The sequence below is a fragment of the Pleurodeles waltl genome, chromosome 5, assembly GCF_031143425.1.
Source record: "Pleurodeles waltl isolate 20211129_DDA chromosome 5, aPleWal1.hap1.20221129, whole genome shotgun sequence".
Taxonomy (NCBI): domain Eukaryota; kingdom Metazoa; phylum Chordata; class Amphibia; order Caudata; family Salamandridae; genus Pleurodeles; species Pleurodeles waltl.
The window spans coordinates 1582823919-1582842523 of record NC_090444.1 but is presented as its reverse complement, the minus strand read 5'-3'; positions in this window follow the sequence as shown (position 1 = coordinate 1582842523).

The following is an 18605-nucleotide window of genomic DNA, read 5'->3' as shown; positions in this document are numbered from 1 at the left end:
ATTATCACCAAACTTGTTTAAAACAAGCTCCTGGGCGTAATCCAAATGCCCCATTGGGGATCCCAGACTGCATTTATACATTGGTTGCAGAACTAGTTATATTTTTGGTCTATTCTGCTTAAAACATTTACATGTACCAAACTGTCGATTACAGGTTGAATTATCACAGTTTGTCAGAAGGGATTAGAGTAGACTCAAACTCTAAAACCACAAACCCATTCAACCAATTTGTAAATAGTAATACAATGATGTTACAGGCAGCAGTTCTGGTAAATTAGGAGCAATTTCTTGTAAAGTAAAGAATTCAATAATTCCACGATAAACACTCAGCGTTATTCAAAGTAACCCAAAAGCAGATACACTTACTATAAGTAGACTTGAAGGCCACTAAAACCATGCGGAACCTAGAAACTGTAACCTACTCCTAAGGCTGCAAGAAGGCTGCAAGAATAACTGGAGTGAGTTAAGTAGCAAACAGTTAAACAATATTGTGACGGAAAAATCTATCACATTATAATGGGCGTGTACCCCTGCATAGAGTGTCCCAGCTGCAGTAATATCTGGATGTTTGGTAATGATTTGTTGGTCAGGGACGAACATCGATCATTCATGTCTGCCATGACCTAGGCATGTCTCACAGACCATCTTGATAAAGACTCGGATGGGCACCTAAAGGTTACCTTCGGTGATGTTTTTTCTAAAGAAAATAAGTTGTCAATAGTGACTCCTATTATCCTGGGATATAATGTTTATTGTCAAAACAGTTCAAACAAGGTTCAAGGTTGTCCCAGGGCCTGGTCTTTAACTTGACAGCAGGGCCATGGCCAGCATGGCGACCGCATCGAATACTAGTTTGCGAGCTCCGAGCTCGGCCCATCTTTTATCCTTTATTTCTCCTGCCCATCCGACAATGAGGCTTGTCACCAGCTGCATGAATGCTACCTGCGGTGTGCCGAGCTGCTTGGCCTGACCTGGTGAAGCAGCGCTGCCGTGTTAGTACAGTTGCAGTGGTGGGGTTCCACTGGCAGTGAGGGCCTGTGATCTGCTCTGCCGGCCACCGGACTGTTCTAGTGCAAGGGATGTGCACCCGCCAAGCCAGAGCTGCAGGGAGGGTCTCTGGAGGATTTGGAAGTGTCCGCCTCCTCAGCTGCTGCTGCAGTGCTTCCCCTGGACCCAGGAGGGAGCCTGCCATGCTGCTTGGGCCTGTGGCTGCGAATGCTCGGGGGTGGTGCCACAGCCTAGGACCACTTGTTAGATGACCGGTGCAGGTTGGTGAGTGTTGTCGGCACTGGGGTGTATACAGACCTGGTGCGGTCTGCCCAGATATTGTTTTGACCCCTGGAACTACTGGTAACTGAACCATCTGGATTGCTCACTCCGCGGAGGAGTGACCTGGCCCAGTGCGCTGAGGACTCTTGGGAGTCTGGTGCTGCTGCCCTGCTTGGCCACTGTGGGTATTGTGTGTTGGCTCTGAGAAGAGGAGCTGGGGGGGCTTTGACCTATGGACCTATGAACTAACCTGCTGTCTGCCCCCCCTGGAAGCCCATTATCTCCAGTGAGGTGGTGCCTTGCTGTCCCTCCTGTGCTTGAGAGACTGCACCACAGCTGAATGTACGTCCCAGCCTGGGAGCCTCACTGGGGCGTGGCCTGCAGAACGCCACTGTGGACAGGGCCTCTGGATAGTCATGAGCTGTCCCTGCACAGTGCTTGACCTTGTGGATGCAAGTGTGTTTGGAACTGCTGTGGGCCCAGAGTCTGGACCTTCCCACACTTAAAGCTAGATCTAGAAGAAACTGGTGCAGTGTGGTGCTGCACCAAAAATAGCAGTGCCTGCTGCAACAGACCCTGAGTTTCCACCTGCAGCAGCGCTAAATTAAGCAGCCTGTGCCAACGCAAGAATCCTTGCACCATAGTGCAAGAGTGTTTGCGTTAAGGGGAGTGATTGTTTATGTGCAGGAAGGTGCACATAAACAACCATTCCTACACAAAAACAACCATTCATGGCATTTTGCTCTTTCTATGTGTGCTGCAGAATGCAGCACACATGGAAAAATTAAAACATGAGGAGGAATAAAAGTATTCCTCCTTGTTGTGCCATGCTAATGCCATCCCTGGGGTGGCATTCGTTTGTGGCACTGCCACAGATTTATGCCTTCTAGTAAATCTGTGGCAGCCTTCAAAAGCAATGGGTATTGCAGTGGAATGCTCACAGCAATACCCATTGTATGCACTTCTGACGCAGAAAACTGCAACGGATGGGGCCACATTTACAAGGTGGTGTTAAGCCACAATAAGTGGCTTAGCACCACCTTGTAAATGGGGTGCACTGTACAGCGCCATGGGCGCATCACTAAAAGTGATGCTCTGGTGGTGCCTTGCAAATCTGTCCCTTAATGTCTTTGAGGTGCTCCTCTCAACAGCTTTTGCAGACTTACCTTCCCAGAGGGAGGGGCCTTATGCCTGGATGTGCCAGATAAATAGTGGGGAGTTGAGAGGGCTTCCCTGTGCCTCGATACTCCAAATCCTAGGTCAGATGGGCCCTGGCCTCTCTGCCTGACTAGGCACTATGGGCCTCATTACAACATTGGTGGGCGGCGCTTGTAACCGCCGGGTGGCCGCCAATGCGGGCGCACTCCCGCGGTGCCCATTTTGATATCCCCGCTGGGCCGCAACATGGGAGCCGGCTCCAAATGGAGCCGGCGGTGTTGCAGCCGTGCGACGGGTGCAGTTGCACCCGTCGCGCTTTTCACTGTCTGCATAGCAGACAGTGAAAAGCCGCATGGGGCCCTGTCAGGGGGCCCAGCAACTCCCCATACCGCCAGCATTTTCCTGGCGGTTCAAACCACCAGGAAAAAGCTGGCGGTCGGGGACTCGTAATCCCCTGGGCAGTGCTGCTAGCAGCACTGCCCTGGCGGATTACTACCGCTGGGGCCATTGTGGCGGAAAACCACCGGCCCCGGCGGTGCGACCGCAGCGCTTCTGCCGCGGTCGTAATGACCCAGGAAGCACCACCAGCCTGTTGGCGGTGCTTCCATCATTTTAGCCCTGGCGGTCTCATACCGCCAGGGTCAAAATGACCCCCCATGTCCCTTGGGTTTACGTGTGGACCTACTGCTGTCACGACAGAGAAGGGCCTGACGGCTGAGCCGTGGGAGGTCTCGACATGTTAGGATTCTTTGGCCGGACATAGGTGCTCCGGTGGGAGACCATCTCTAACAGCTGCAGGGGTTGCTTGTGCTGGGGTCCCATTGGGAACCTGGGAGCCCAAGCGGACCCGGTCTCTTCAGTTGGTGCCGCCCATCGTCCCGTGAGGTCAACAGACTCACTCGCATGGCCTACTACTGCCCATCATGGGGAAAATTAGACCGCAGAGAGTGGTTCAAAAGACCAAAATAGACCAATTCACTGCTCTGGGGACCAGTACTGTGCATACACCTCAGAACGCGTCTTGGGGCTGCATGGTCCAAACAGTGCTCAACTACTGGCCACAATCCAGGCCTCAAGTGTGGCTGTTGAGGCAAAAATCAATACTTTCTCACAAGTAGTGGAATGCTCCCTATCTACTGAGCTGGATGTTGTGGAGCTGAAGGGGAAGGTGGCCTAACAGTGGTCTGCATAAGAGACCCTGCCGGCTAAAACAATCACAATGGAGGCAAAAACTGAAGATGCGGAGGGCCGCTCCCACCATTGTAACCTCTGTTTTGTTGGCTTTTAGATGGGTGTAGAGGGCCAGACTTCGGAACTCTTTCACTAGTGTTGGGTAGTGGCAATGATACCCTCAGGTCAATTGTCTGCCTGTTTTGTGGTTGAGCAAGCTTTGCTGCTACATCCCCCTGCCTGGGCCACCCCTGGGGAAATGAGAGGAAGGAGCCTATACAGTTATTACATCTGCAGGATAGTAAGTTGGATGTGGCTGGAGTTTCATTAGTATCTGGTTCAATGGGTTGAGCCAAGCTCATACACTTCCCCCTTTTTTCTTCTTTATCTTCCTCTCTCTGTTACTTTACTTTGGGGGATTGTGTCCCCCTGCTATAGTCTGTCTTTAAATTACCTATAGGAGCAGTATAAATGGAAGTATGGACGTGAGAATAGTGAGTGGGTGAGCTTGTATTTGAGAGGTCATAGAAGTAGTGTGTAACTAGGGAAACGTGTATGTATAGTGGAGTGAGTTTGATAGGGGGATTTCACAAGTTAGCAATGGTTGGGTAGGCACACATTGTTCTGGAGTATTTACCTGGTGGGTGGGATGGGTTGTTCTATTTGTTTAACATGTTATTGAGTTGCAGCACTGTCACATGGATGGATGGCGGGATGTGGTGGGCTGGTTTGGGCAGAATGATCTGCAGGCTTTTATGGCTACACAAATAAATGTGGCAACATAGAACGTGTGGGGTCTAAACTCCTATGAACAGATACAGAGTTCATTTATACCTCAAAAGGTACATGTAACTCTGCAGTAGGAGACACCCCATCTGGAGAGAGAGGCCCAGAAGGTGTAAAGGAAATAGAGGGGGAATTTTTACTCCACTACATATTACAGTTATGCTCAAGGTGTCTCCATGTTGGTGGCCCCCAGGTGCCATTCCAAATGGGAAGCTTTAAAACAGATATTGAGGGCAGATACCTTCTATTGTGTTGCGTGTTGGATGGACGTGAGGTGTGCTTGTTGAATGATTATGCACCCAAAACCAATCATGAAGCACACTATCTGGACCTGAAGTGGGAGCTCCTCCCCTACTTTGAGACCCCCTGCTCTGGGCAGGAGACTTTAACTGTATGCTAGATGGTATGAGGAATTGCCACCCTCCCAGGTTGGGTACCAGGCCCAATATGGTGGCCGCACTGAGTGCAGTAATGGAATGGGTGAGCTGCCCAGATGTCTGGCGTACAACACACCCAGATGTCAGGGAATACACTTGTTATGCCCCAACACATGAAACATATAGTCACGTAAACAGATTCTTAGTCACAGCGGATCTCGCCACCAAAGTGCTGCAGATGCAAATATTAGGTAGGTTCCTTTCGACCATGCACTAATACTTTTGCAGTGGGGAGTGAGAGGCGACCATCCTTACTCTCCCTGTGGTGGGTTAGACCAGAGGCACTCAAGGACTCACTGTTTCTTGAAGAGCTCAGAGGAGTGACCACTGATTATTTCAACTCTAATTGGTCAACGGTGTCGCAGAGGACCATAGAATGGAATGCATGAAGGCTGTGACGTAAGGGGCGTGTCTGTCACATATTAGTGACTCCAGGCGACACTTGGAGGCTCAACTACTGAAGGAGGAAAATAAATTGTTGAACCTTTGAAAAGCTACTTCTCCATGAAGGACTCAAAAAGATTTGCTATTGACGGCCCAGTGTGCAGTGGGAGAGACTTGGGATAGGTTGGGCCGTTTGCTTTGAAGTGAATATCACCAGGTACTCCACTGTGAGGGCGACAATTCTGGGTGTCTACTGGCATGGCTACTTAAAAGGGAACGCCCACCCCAGGTAATTCTTTTTCTGAGGCACTGCGTTGGCCCTTGGTGTAGTCTCAGGCTGAAATCAATCTCCTTATGAGGGATCACCTTGCATCTGTTTACAACATAACAGGGGGTGGCCACCTGGAGGAAACGCTTGGATTCTTGGATCAGTTGTCACTTCCTCAACTCACAGTTGAAAATTCCAAGACCCTCCAGTGGCACCTCTCAGTTGATGAGATGGGAGAGGCAGTCCAGGGAATGGCACTAGGAAAGCCACCGGGACCTGTTGGGCTCCCGGTGGCATACTACCACATGCTCTCTGCGTTACTTCTTCTCTGTTTACTAGAAACATTTCACAAAGGACGGGACCATGGTATTATGCCACGGACCATGCTGGGGGACGATGTCAAGATTCTGGTGAAGGTGTTTGCCACTAGACTGCACTGCATAGTCACCAACCTGGTTCACAAGGACCAATATGGCTTTATGCCAGGATGAAGGATCTAGATGAATCTGTTGAGATTCTAAAGTGATGCACTGAGTCGCTGATAGCAAGATGGAAGCAGCCTTAATTGCTATGAATGTCGAAAAAGCATTCAACCCACTTGATTGGGAGTACCTACTGGAGGTCCTTCAGAGAATGGGGTTCAGACCTGTATTTCTGTCCAGGGTGAAGCTGCTCTATGCCGGACGGGTCGCCCAGGTTCAGATAGGCTCTGTAGTATCAGATTGTTTCCTTATCAAAAGGGGTACCAGACAGGGTTGCCCTCTGTCACCACTCCTATTTGCCTTGGCGATGGAGCTGATGGCCATGCAACTTCGTTGTGACATGGCCGAGTGGGGGGTCTAGGTGGAAGGCATCACACATGTTGTCTCGCTATGTGCAGACAGCACGTTAATGTTTATTTCCTGCCATGAGTGGTCAGTGGCGACTCTAGCAAATCATGTCTGAATTCAGTGCAGTGTCTGGACTCCATATCCATAGACAGAAAACATTGTTTCCCATTGGCCGCACTGGCCCGGTTACAGCCGGCCGAGATCCCAGTAACTGGGCTTCAGTGGGAAAGTGACCATTTTTTATATCTGGGGATCCAGATAGCAAACAACCCGATAGCAAGATATGAACTCAATCTGGGTAGAGTCCTTAATGACCTAAAGGAGTCCATCTGCTTTTTGGTCTACCTATCACTGTTGGTAATGGGCAGGATATCACTGAGCAAGATGGCTCACTGTCTCTGTGCCCTACAAAATGCCATGCAGGACATTCTGCAGTCCACATTCTCCAGGCTTAATAATCTGCTCAACAAGGTGGGCTAGGCCTGCCAGACCTGAGAATGTCCTAGTACATGAGCATGCTGCAGTATGCCACTCAGTGATATTCAGATGGACCTGATTGGGAAAAAAACCTACTGGGGGCATGCGGTAATGCAGCAGACCTCGGGCACTGCCTTATGATGGGGAGGAGAATCATAGTCAATCATGCCTTTGTTGTTAGACAGGTGGCTGCAGCCTGGGAGTGTGCGGCCACACAGGTGCTGCTCCAGGCCCCCTATGCTAGACTTCTGCCACTATGCTGTTTGAAACCCATTCAGGCAATCTGATCAGTGATGGACCTGACACAATGGTTTGATGGCAGATGTACAGCGGCGGCTGTACCGCGGTTGGGGACCTATAATCTAACGGTGGGTTCCTCACGCTGGCAGAGGCTAGTTCCTCTAACATACCAAAGTATCCTGCACGATCTGCGGGATATGGCTGATCTTTCTCACTGAGCCACCGGAGTCTTGAACTCTGCAGCTTCTGCAGGACCCTGGGTCGACTTGTGGATTTACCTCACGTATATACAAGGCTTTTAAAGGATTGGCATGTTAACGTGAAGACCATGCCACTTGCAGATGGAGCCTGGAGGAGAGCGTTTGCCCAAGTGAAGAAAGTGGCAAGCAATGCGAGGTTTAAACTTCCACAGTTTTACTACTTACAACAGGCCTACCTGATCCCACAGTGGCTGCACAAGATGAATGGGGGTCACTCGGCAGCCTGTCCCCAATGTGGGTGGACCCCAGCATCCTTTCTCCATATGTCCTGGGACTGTGCCAAGCTAAGAGGATACTGGGAATGGGTCCGGAGGGCACTGTGTGGAACCACACAGGTCTTGGTGGAGGTCTCTGTTGAACATTGCTTATTGGGAGTACTCCTGATGCATAAATGTGGGACTTGCATACATCACAGGTTTGCACAGTTGGGCTGGTGTTTGCCAGGATGACGGTGGCCATACATTGGACACAGCCAGCAGCCCGATGAGCAGTAGATGGCTGGTGGACATGCAGGAATGGGGCGAGGCAGAGGAGAGATGGCTCAGAGCTATACGCACAGATGAAAACTCTGAGCGAGATCTGGAAATGAGGGCGGATATGCTAACAGACCTGTCTGAGGTAGATGAGCTGACCCATACTCCCTCCGGCAGTTTCGGAAATTGAGAGCTAGGGACATCCTGCATGAGGAACTCACACACTGGATCGGAGTTGGGGCCCGGATAAGCAGTTGCGTTCTGGGATTGAGGTGGTATGATTGTGGGGTAGAAACCTGGGTGGTTGGGGGCTGGTTGTGCACACACCCTCCTCCACCTTTTTAAGGATTGATTCTCTACTGCCCCACACCGACCCCCCCACCCCTGTCCATGGTCCCAATTGTGCATCCTGGCAAACATTTCCTTCACCTGCATGGGCTGTGGTTGGGTGGATGGCTTGGAGGCAATCATACCCCTTTTGGAATAGCTGCCTCAAGCTGCTTTTTGCTGCAGTTTATTTAATGTTTTGAAGTATATGTATTGACTGTATTGTATTGTCTTTGGCATGGTATACAACATGTATGTGAGTACGTAATACCTCTAAATCAATCCTGTATGGAGTACTGAGCACGTTGATGCCCTGTGTGGTTCATCATTGCCCGAGCTGTCCCATGTATCTTTTGTGTCAAATACTAATAAAGACCTGTTTAAAAGAACTTGGTAGCTGATATCAAAATAAGTGACTTCTAAATAGAGTTTGAGCAACACAATCCTGTAATCAAAGTCTGACCAACATCCAGCAATAGTATTGCGCTCATAGGTTTGAGATAATTACTTAGCTATGCGCGCATGGTAGCACTCATCTGATTAGGTCATGAATATTCCTCTTCTCTCTTCTTTTATTTTGCAGCTTCAGGGGAATATGTGATAGAAGGTGAGCTGAAAGTCCTTGATGACAACCAGGAGGTTGAGGTGATCACTGCAGAAAGACAAAAGAATTTTGGGTAAGCTCGATAGAACAGTAATTGCTAGCTTTTTCCTTGCTGATTGTCGAGCAGGCTGGAGATTCTGGATGTTCTTTGCAGATCTGTAATCCAAGTTTCTAGACATTTCTAGATGATTCTGGAGATGGAAGTGCTTTGAAAGCATGCCAATGACCATATTTACACTGTGGCATGGCATATGGCATATAACTTATGAACCAGCTAATAAATCATTAACCAGTCCTAAAACAGAATACACACTGATTAAGGGTTCATTTTGCCACATTGCGAGCTTGTCACATGGTGCTACCTCCATGCCCTTACTCTAGAGATCCACGTTGTAAGCAAGTGAGGGTGGTGCAAAATTAGGACACCCCCTTTTAGAGGTCTTCTGAGTTACCATGACACTCACAGCCCTTAGTAGGCTGGGTCCTAGAACATGGGTCCTGCTGTTGAGAGGTTTACATGTTGTAAGCTATATTACAAATCCATCTGGACCTGCACTGGACTAATGTGAAAGGAACAGTTGGATACAACTGTTTGCCTTTCTGATATGTCTCTAACTGAGGCATTGTTTACACAGTGATGCAGATGCAAGAGACTGCACAGTAACTCCTCCTCACCACCACCTAATTCGGTAAAGAATCACTGGAGAGAAGGGTATAAAGATATCTATGAATTTGGGAGGGCCAACACAAAGACTAGGTGACCTGGGGGAAATGCCAGAGAACCAATATCGGACTGCTGGTTTGGGAGTTTTCCAAAGGTAAACAGGGATGATACATGGCTTGGCATATGGTAGCGATGAAAAATACTAATCATTCAGCCAACACCATAAGTATGAGGCTGAAAATAATATAGCCATCAGGTAAAGTTTATACTAATTATTACAGATAGCAGGGATATGTGATATGAAATGCTTTGAGTTTTTTTAAATGTTCATCTCATTCCATATTATAGCTTCTGACAATAAAATGTTCACCTTCTGAATCACAATATCACAATATACAGAAAAACTAATCAGTGACTATAAAACACCAACTGATGTGTTTTCACTGTTTCAGGGATCCAGACACAGGTCTGCGCATCTACAAATAACCCCTACAGCTATGAATTTTGATTGCAGGGCTGTCTTACTCACAGCTTTCCATATCTAGATGGGCCGAACTTGTCATAGAGAATAAGAGACACTATCAATTTTCTTCTTCTTGAAACAGGTGTGATAAGCAAGACCCCATTGGAGTTGAGGACATCGTTTTGGTTGTACCATTTGATTTGTGGGGATCTCAAAACTCTTGTTCAAGTAATTGTACTTGAGACAGTTGTTGACTTTCACACTATGGAAATTCTGCACTTGGTCAGTATTAGTGAATGTCTATACATTTCAATTCTTGTTTACATTTTTCAGTCTTGAGAGAAATGCCCGAAATCACATGTCTGGGATGTGAATGCCTAATTTAAGGTAGTTCACATCACGGTGCTTGTCTATGTGGCTTAAACCTTGGGGACTGTTTACAGATCTGTGACCCAGAAGTAGGTTACCCACAAAGGATTTAACAAATGGCATCCACTGTTGAAGTGTTTTATGATCCTTTTCAAAGTTAAAAGAGGTGTGGTCCACTTCCACTGAGATTTCTTAGGCATTTAACAGACACAACGGATTAGCTGGAGCACTGGAGGCGGTTGAGTTAAAGAAGGTAGAGATTCCAGAAAATGAACCACACGCCTTTCCTGCCTATCTGACAGCTAGGAGATTCCCATCAATTAGAAATGAAGTAGAATTAGTGGTCAGATCATACTTAGAATAATCTATAGAGGTATTTTTGTCCTGGATTGAATTAGAAGGTGTTGGTGCAGGAAAGCTACCCACAAGCTATGTTAAGATTGAATCTCCATCTCAATATGACTCATTTGTGTACATGGATGTGCCTTTGACATAAATTGAAAATGAAACGTTTCAGGGAAACTCCCCTATGTAGCGCAAAGAGTACTTTAAGGACCACTTCCATGCCAGGGCAAACATGGCAGGTACTAGCTACATACACATTGTATCCAGGACGAGACCTAGGGAAATGCTCATTGAGATTAAAAATACATACAAGCAATTAAGCCGGTATGTATTACAACACTGAAGTACCCAAATGATGGTGATTGTACAAACACCAAACACAAATACAAGCTATGGCTATTACGCCACCAACAATAAATACAATAATGAAGTGTTCCCCCATCAAACAGAAGAGAATACAATTATGGTTAGCAAAAAAAACAACCAGGTAGAAATAATGTTCCTTATTCTGCTTCATAGGATTAACATCGAACATTAAATATGTGTTTGGAAATGGGAGTGGTACCACATATACAACAGTGCTAGACATGGAGAATTGTGTTCACTTCCCTATTCATGACTACACACGGCATGCCTTCAATTGTAGTTTCCAGAAGTGTTGAAACAGATTCAGGAGCAGCAGAGCGCTACACTTGCAGTGAATTTTGGGATGAATATTGCAGGGAACACAGACACAGTAGCTGAGATAATTTTAGGTGATATTAACAGTGAAGCATCATTATTGTACATTCCCCAAATATGTACTGCAACACTACCAGATCAGATGGAAGTCTGTGTCTTCATAGGGAGAGATATATTAGGGGTGAGGCCGCAGAGACCCCAGTTAAAAACAAGGGCAGTGAATAAAAATATTCAGAAAGAAATGAAGCCGGATCAGCGACGATCCCGATGGGAAAGTGTTATATTCTGGTGTGGATTTCAAAAGGGAGTCCACATTTTTATTATAAAGATGAAGAGCAGAGAAGATAAAACCTGAGAGATATAAGGTAAATAAGGGCTCCAAATAGATTTCAATCCTCTGATGAACATTTTTTTTATGTATCGCAGGATCATGTAGATAAGAAAGCAGTGCCTAGTAAATGTGGCAGTTCTTCCCAGGACCTGGCAAAGGACCGACATTTTCAGCAGGGTGGAGGAGAAAGCTGAGGGCCAGGAGCCTTAAAATCACTTTTTCAGAAGAAAAGAGTAGCTGCGGCAAGGAAATAAGTTGGCTCACAGAAACACTGTTACTGAATAACAGAACCTGGGCAGTATCCATACCAGATAGTGCGTGGGAAATAACTATAGTCCATCAGAAACTCAAACCTCACTTGATTGTGGAGGAGATTAGTGATACAAAGGATGGGTATTTAAAAGAACCAGATTTAATGCACAACGTTTGAATACAAAGTGCAGGGGATATTGAGGGAACAATCTATAATATTTTGGACTCACCTAATTGATTCCTATGATATTTCACTAGTGGAAGGGGATTGGCACCACTGGGGAAGGTAGGTATGATGGGAGTATTTTTCTCGCTGGTTTCCCAGTGGGATAAATGTGCAGTACCTCATGTAATTCCTTCAAGAGATGAACCACAGGTTTGAAAACAATATCCAATAATAGCAGAGGCCCAGAAGCATCTTAAACAAAATATGGGTGAATTAAAATACCGCGGAGCAGCAGTTCTTTATCTATCAGTAATTAAAATTCCCATTTATTCAATCTTAAAGCTAAATAAGTCTTAAGCAATTGTTTTAGATTATTGCAATTTGAATTCACACTGCAAAACTTCTGCAGTACAAAATGCGCACAGCACAGGACTAATAATGACATTAACACACTATAAAAGTCATCATTAGACATAGCAAATGGAGTTTTTACACTATGTTTGGCACCTGAATCATATTAGCCTGGGAGAAATTCAATTTGACTTCACACAACTTCTTCAGAGGGTATAGAATGAGCCCAGAGGCGTTTTTGGCAAGAATAATTGAGATATTGCAGTGCAGTTTAAGTGATACAGTCCCCTGTATCTGTGACATACATAATGGATAATGATTTGGAAGGATATTTGCCATATGGGGACTAGGAGAAGCAGGTAGCAAATTGAATTTCAAGAAATCCAAAATATGTTCTTTAAATTAAATTTTTCTAGGATAAGAATTATTCAGTGAAGGGTAAGGACACTCCCTTGGAGAAATGTGTGCCTGTTGAGCACCCTAATTCTCCAAGGGAATTATAAGCGCTGATGGGTTCGCCACAATATGCTGAAAGGATAATAATCCTACATCGGCTGATTTCACCCACATCTTTCGGAACAGACTGGAAGAGGGGACCTACACAAATACCCAAAGACTTACAGAGAGACACATTGCCATATCACATTTGTAGACATTGCATAACACACTCATTTATTGATTAGATTACAATAGTACCTAGTCAAACAGGATATACACATATTGTGTGCAATGTAGGCCATACCTTTTGCATATGCGTCACATTTCTGCACTTTTGCAGAGGAGTGATTTGCTCCGCTAGAAAAAATATTTACTGCTGTACAGACTTCAATTATGAAAGAATTGCCAACCCTCAGTGAGGGCGATTAAAGGAGCACCTATACTATAATGGACGTTGCCACTAAGGCAACATCCCAAATTCATAAGCATTGCGGTTTGGTACAGTGGGCCACAAACTGGGCAAGTAATATGCAATTTGACAATGACACTTTCCTGCAATATGGACAGGTAATTTGACAGGCTCCATTTGCAAAGCAATTTCATGAGTATCGTGTTGTTTTTTCATACTGATGGATCTGCACGGCTTACAATATGCATCAAGCAATGGTACTAACAAACAAGTGCAGCTGTGCAAGTAAGAATTAATGGTTCTGAATTTAAAATAAAAAATATTCATGTGAAGACCTTAGGATTTGCAACTGCACAAACTGCATAATTAAATGAACTAATTTTAGCATAGTAAAAAAATAATCAATCACTTCCCACCTTAATAATATGTGACACATCATTCTGCATGCAGGAGATGCAACGTTCATTTAAAACATTTTCATTGAGATTCTGTGACAGTGCTGGGAATAAAAAGGATCAAGAACTGTGATATTACCACCATTGCCTGGGAAAAAGAGAACGAGGCTGGTGTAAGTGGACACAGTATCATAAGACATAGTTGAAATCCACCAATCTGTAGTAGACATTATAAAAACCTTTTTGTGTGGATAGGACAATATCTTCAACCATTCATCATTTGCCAGTGTATTCCATTCATCTGCCATATAGTCTAGTTAAGGACACTGCACTTTTGGCAAGGCTACATATATGTGTTTGATTGCCACCCTGTCATTCACCAAGTAAAATTGTTTATAAAATAGTTTATAAGGTAATTTCATCATCATAGGTAATTACATTCCCCGAGAGCAGACCAAACTAAATTGCTAAATCAAATGAAGACAGTTTAAAAATATATAAGACCCCAATTTTAGTGTATAATTAAAAACTTCTACATAATAGGAAACTCAACTTTTACAAGTACATTATTTATTTGGGGGATGTTAGAAATGGGTTCTCAAATTGGCAGAGGCATACACCACTGTCCACAATCCTAATCAGGGTAAGTAACACACAATCTAAATTATCCTCTGCCCACCCTCTGGTAGCCTGGCACGGAGCAGTCAGGCTTAACTTAGAAGGCAATGTATAAATTATTTGTGCAATAAATCATACAGTAACACAGTGAAAACACCACAGAAATACACCACACCGCATTAGAAAAATAGATAAAATTTATCCGAATAAAATAAGGTCAAAAAAATAAAGGTTCAATGAGCACAAGTTGAAATATCACTTTTGCAAGTTTAAAGAGTCTCAAATCTTAGAAATCAAAAGTTGTCTCTTGATTACACAAAGTACCTGGTGTACATCAAAAATAACACACACAGAATTAGTCTATAAGGTGAGGGGCTTCCCTCATAAACATGCAAAAGTATGGGGGAAACGGTTGGGTCTTCTTCCATGACCAACAACGACTGTGTGTTCTGTGTTGCATAACGGTACTGTTGAAATGTCTTATTGTCAATGTATACTGTCACAATGAAAATGACTCTAAGCTGGCTGTACCAGGCCCTACCTGTACATTTTTCTTTCTTCCTTTCTTTCCTCTCTTTCCCTTTCTTTCAATAAAACCAATAAAAAAAATTCTAAAAAAAAAAATAACACGCATGGAGACTGTAGAGGAGGAGCGTGGAAAAATAAGGTGTGCATCTGATTCTCCGACACAGCACAGACGTTGGGTTGTTTCTTTCCACTCTGCAAGGGGCTTGTATCGTTTTTTGGCATGCAGTCTTGGTTCCTCACTGTGATGCAGAAATCTTTTTGACACCCAGGGACGATGTGGGGAAATCCTTGACATTCTGGAAGCAGGCACAGGAATTGCGTCAATCCGGTCTCAGGATCCCATCTCAATGGATCTCATTATAAAATAAAATAAGACATCAATGTTTACAAATTTATATTGGCAGGTAGCATTGGTAAAATCCACCAAACCATAATTGTTTGGACGAGCCTCCTCGTCTGCAATAAACACCTAATTGATTCATTACAAAAGTCAAATATGCTGATACTGTTATACATGTTTCACATTAGACCAAATAAAACAAAGTTTAAAAGAAACAACTTCTGAAATCACTTCACACAATGTTTTACACAGATCAGCAGATATTCCTAATTTCCCAGCATCTTAGAAAGTAATAAAGACCGGTGCTTATATTTTGCCATTCCATTGCAGAGGTTTCTTGGCTAAGACATAAGATATTTACTTTGAAAAAATTCTCTCAATGCCATAAATGCCAAATATGCTAGTGCTTATTAATTAACAACATACCAACCTCACCCCTAATTCTGAGTGATAGATTTTAAACTTCCCTGGCTTCCAGACACATTTTACCACTGAGCACTTTGGAAGTTGGAGAGCATTCTATAAACATTCCCCCTCCACGTTTTCATTTTTAAATTTGGGGAATAATCTAGAATGAAAAAAGGCACATAAAATATAGCATGTGGAATAATGTCATTGATTATGAACCTTTAAGAGAGTTTCTACAGTACGCCCTCTAATAATAAAAAAAAAATAACATCTCCAGGTGAAATGTAGATTCATAAAAAATTCAATAAAGTATAACCAGACTCTGTGTTAAGTATGTTTTTTTCAAAAAAGATTGGTTTTGTGCATGATACTGTTGTGGGTTCTTCTAGGATCTAGGTTGGGAACCCTTGTTTTAGCTGTAGGCCTATAGCCTGTGCCCTTTCACATACATACACATTTTATTCATCTTAATCCTTTTATTTTATTTTAGCACCACTCGCTTTTCAGTTTGTTGTTTTTATATTGCAATCAGTTGCTTTTCTTAGAAAGCATGATTGTTCAGTTAGCACATTCTTATCAGCGGCTGCACGCATTTCACTATTTGCCCTGCTCCAGGCTGTCATGTTCTGTACAGGATAACCTACCTAGTATTGTTGCTGCAAGAGTTTTGGAGTCAACCCTCATGTATAGACACATTTACATGTCAGGCCTCTTCCTAGAACACAGCATCAGCATGTTTTATTATATAAACACCATTTAGGTCTAAGGAGGGTAGAGGGCATTCCATTTATGACCGTCAGAGGACGTACTCCATTCCATTGACAACTTCACTAATCTTAGTCCTGACATGTCAGCCAACTGGGTGGCTTGCCAGCAGACCCTTGCCCATCTTTCAAGTATGGGGTTGGGGGTCCTTCCACAGACCGGGATAGACAGAGGGGTAAAAAAACATAATGTTCTCAGGTCTTAGGCATCAGAGCTTTAGGTAGGAATCATTAGATTTTATAATCAGGATGCTATGATTGTCCATTTTCTTTACTTTACTGATAACCATAATCACTGTATTATGCTTCATCTGCCTAATCATCGCAACACACATTTTGTAGTCGACGGCAATCATCTCAATAAATATATTAAAACCACTTTTGTATTGCTTTGTTTGCCGTGGCATGTGTGAGAATTTGTGTGACCAAGAGAAAAGCTTGAACCTTTAACAGGTGGCAATTCCATTAAATATGAGATGACTTCTCACACAACATATTTTAAATCATGGGCTCACTAATGAGGGTGGGGGTGTAACGTTCGTGGTAGAGCCACACAAACCATTTTTATAACTGCACAATAGCAAACAGACCTCCACAATATAGAACATATGAGTACTTAGAAATACCTGTTTCTTATCAAGAACACCAGAATTGGTTTGAAGGTGCCTCCCACACATAAATCAAAACATTAGATAAGGTCCCCTAAGTAATGGCAGACCTACATGGCCAGAATTGGCCACATACATACCACAAACCAATGTACAAAATATGCCGGTAGCAGATATAAGCTGCGTCTATAATCATAATCTAGTATCTATATCTATCTCTCTGTCTCTCTCTTTCTCTCTCTCTCTTTCTTTATATATATATATATATATATATACATATATATATAGACGCTAAATTAAATTCATAATGCGGACCTTAAAAACTGCCCCAGAGAGGGCTGCACCACCAGCACCACATTTGCCCACAACCAGGAGAAACCCGGCGACCATGTATTCAATAATGGGTCGACCAATCTTGAAAAAATTCCATCTCAGATAGCACAAAAAATTAATGTGCTGGAAGCAGTGTTTTCCCATACATGGACCCCCAAGATAAATATAGAATACTGACAATGTGCTTGCCCTTTATGATGGTTCCCTCTATAGATTACTGTGCCACTTGGGGGAAAGTATTTGCTGCATGTACACTACCACACATGGTACACCAACACTTTCAAACCTTCCAGAAGTGTTACAAAATTCAGGATGAACTTGGGGCAGCCTCTGTCCTGGATTTTGGGATGCAATTAATGGACAATTTTGCTGCAGTATCCTCAATAATATTAAGCAGTATTAAAGGGGAAGCAGTAGCTTTGGCAATACGCCAGTGTTTGCCGATACACACCCATCTCACTCCTTTCAGGACTCTGCCAACAAATCAAGTGATAGAGGATGATGGTCAGAACACCGAAACAAGTAAATGAAACTGAAAAAGGACTCACAATGCACTTGGGAAATCACAATTAAGAAGGAAGAGAAACTTCTACAACAAAAACCCCAATCCAAAAAGAAAAAGGTTGCAGCAATTTCAGCCAAATATGCCACACATACGGAGAACATTACTGAAGCATATGTTGCAGGCAGTGACTCTGCTAGACAGTGTGGCAGAGGTCACAGCGGTTCAGCAGAATCTTCAAAAGCATCTGGATGTCACAGCAACTTATGACATCCTTGAAGTTGAAACAGTGGACAGGCACGTCCCTCCACCCGCCAGGGTTTATAAATTAAAAATTCAAGTTGAGGAAGACATTGAGCGCACCATTAAAGTAATCTTCTGGGAAAGATTAACACTGAGTTATGACATTCTATTGGCAGAAAGGGATTGGTCACCAGTATTTCTCTGAACGCTCCCACAGGGGAAGATGTCATTTTGCCTTCTTTCTCAGTCCTAGTTCCTGATACAGTAAAAGAAGCCTATGCCTAAGACTGGGCCCTGGCGCAGACAGCAGCACTCTATGGCAACGATGTGGGTTAGGATAGGGGTTCCCCTTACCATGTTAAACCAATACGGTCCGACCCCCAAGTACAACCTTAATATCCTATTAAACATGAAGCTAAAGCGCCAGTGAGGCAAATTCCTTCACAATTTTAGTACAAGGGAGTAATTGAACCCTGTGTATCTCCTATGAATAACCTTCTGTTTCCCTAAGCTAAGCCGGATCATTCCTATAGAACAGTTTTAGATTACAGACATTTAAACAGTCACACATGCACAATTGCCATACAAACCTCTCACAGTACAGCACTAATAAACATAGTGCACAAAAAAATACAACCTTGGATATTTCCAATAGTTTTTTTTGCCAAAATCTAGCACCTAACTGTGTCAGCTAATTTTCTGCATTGGGTTCAC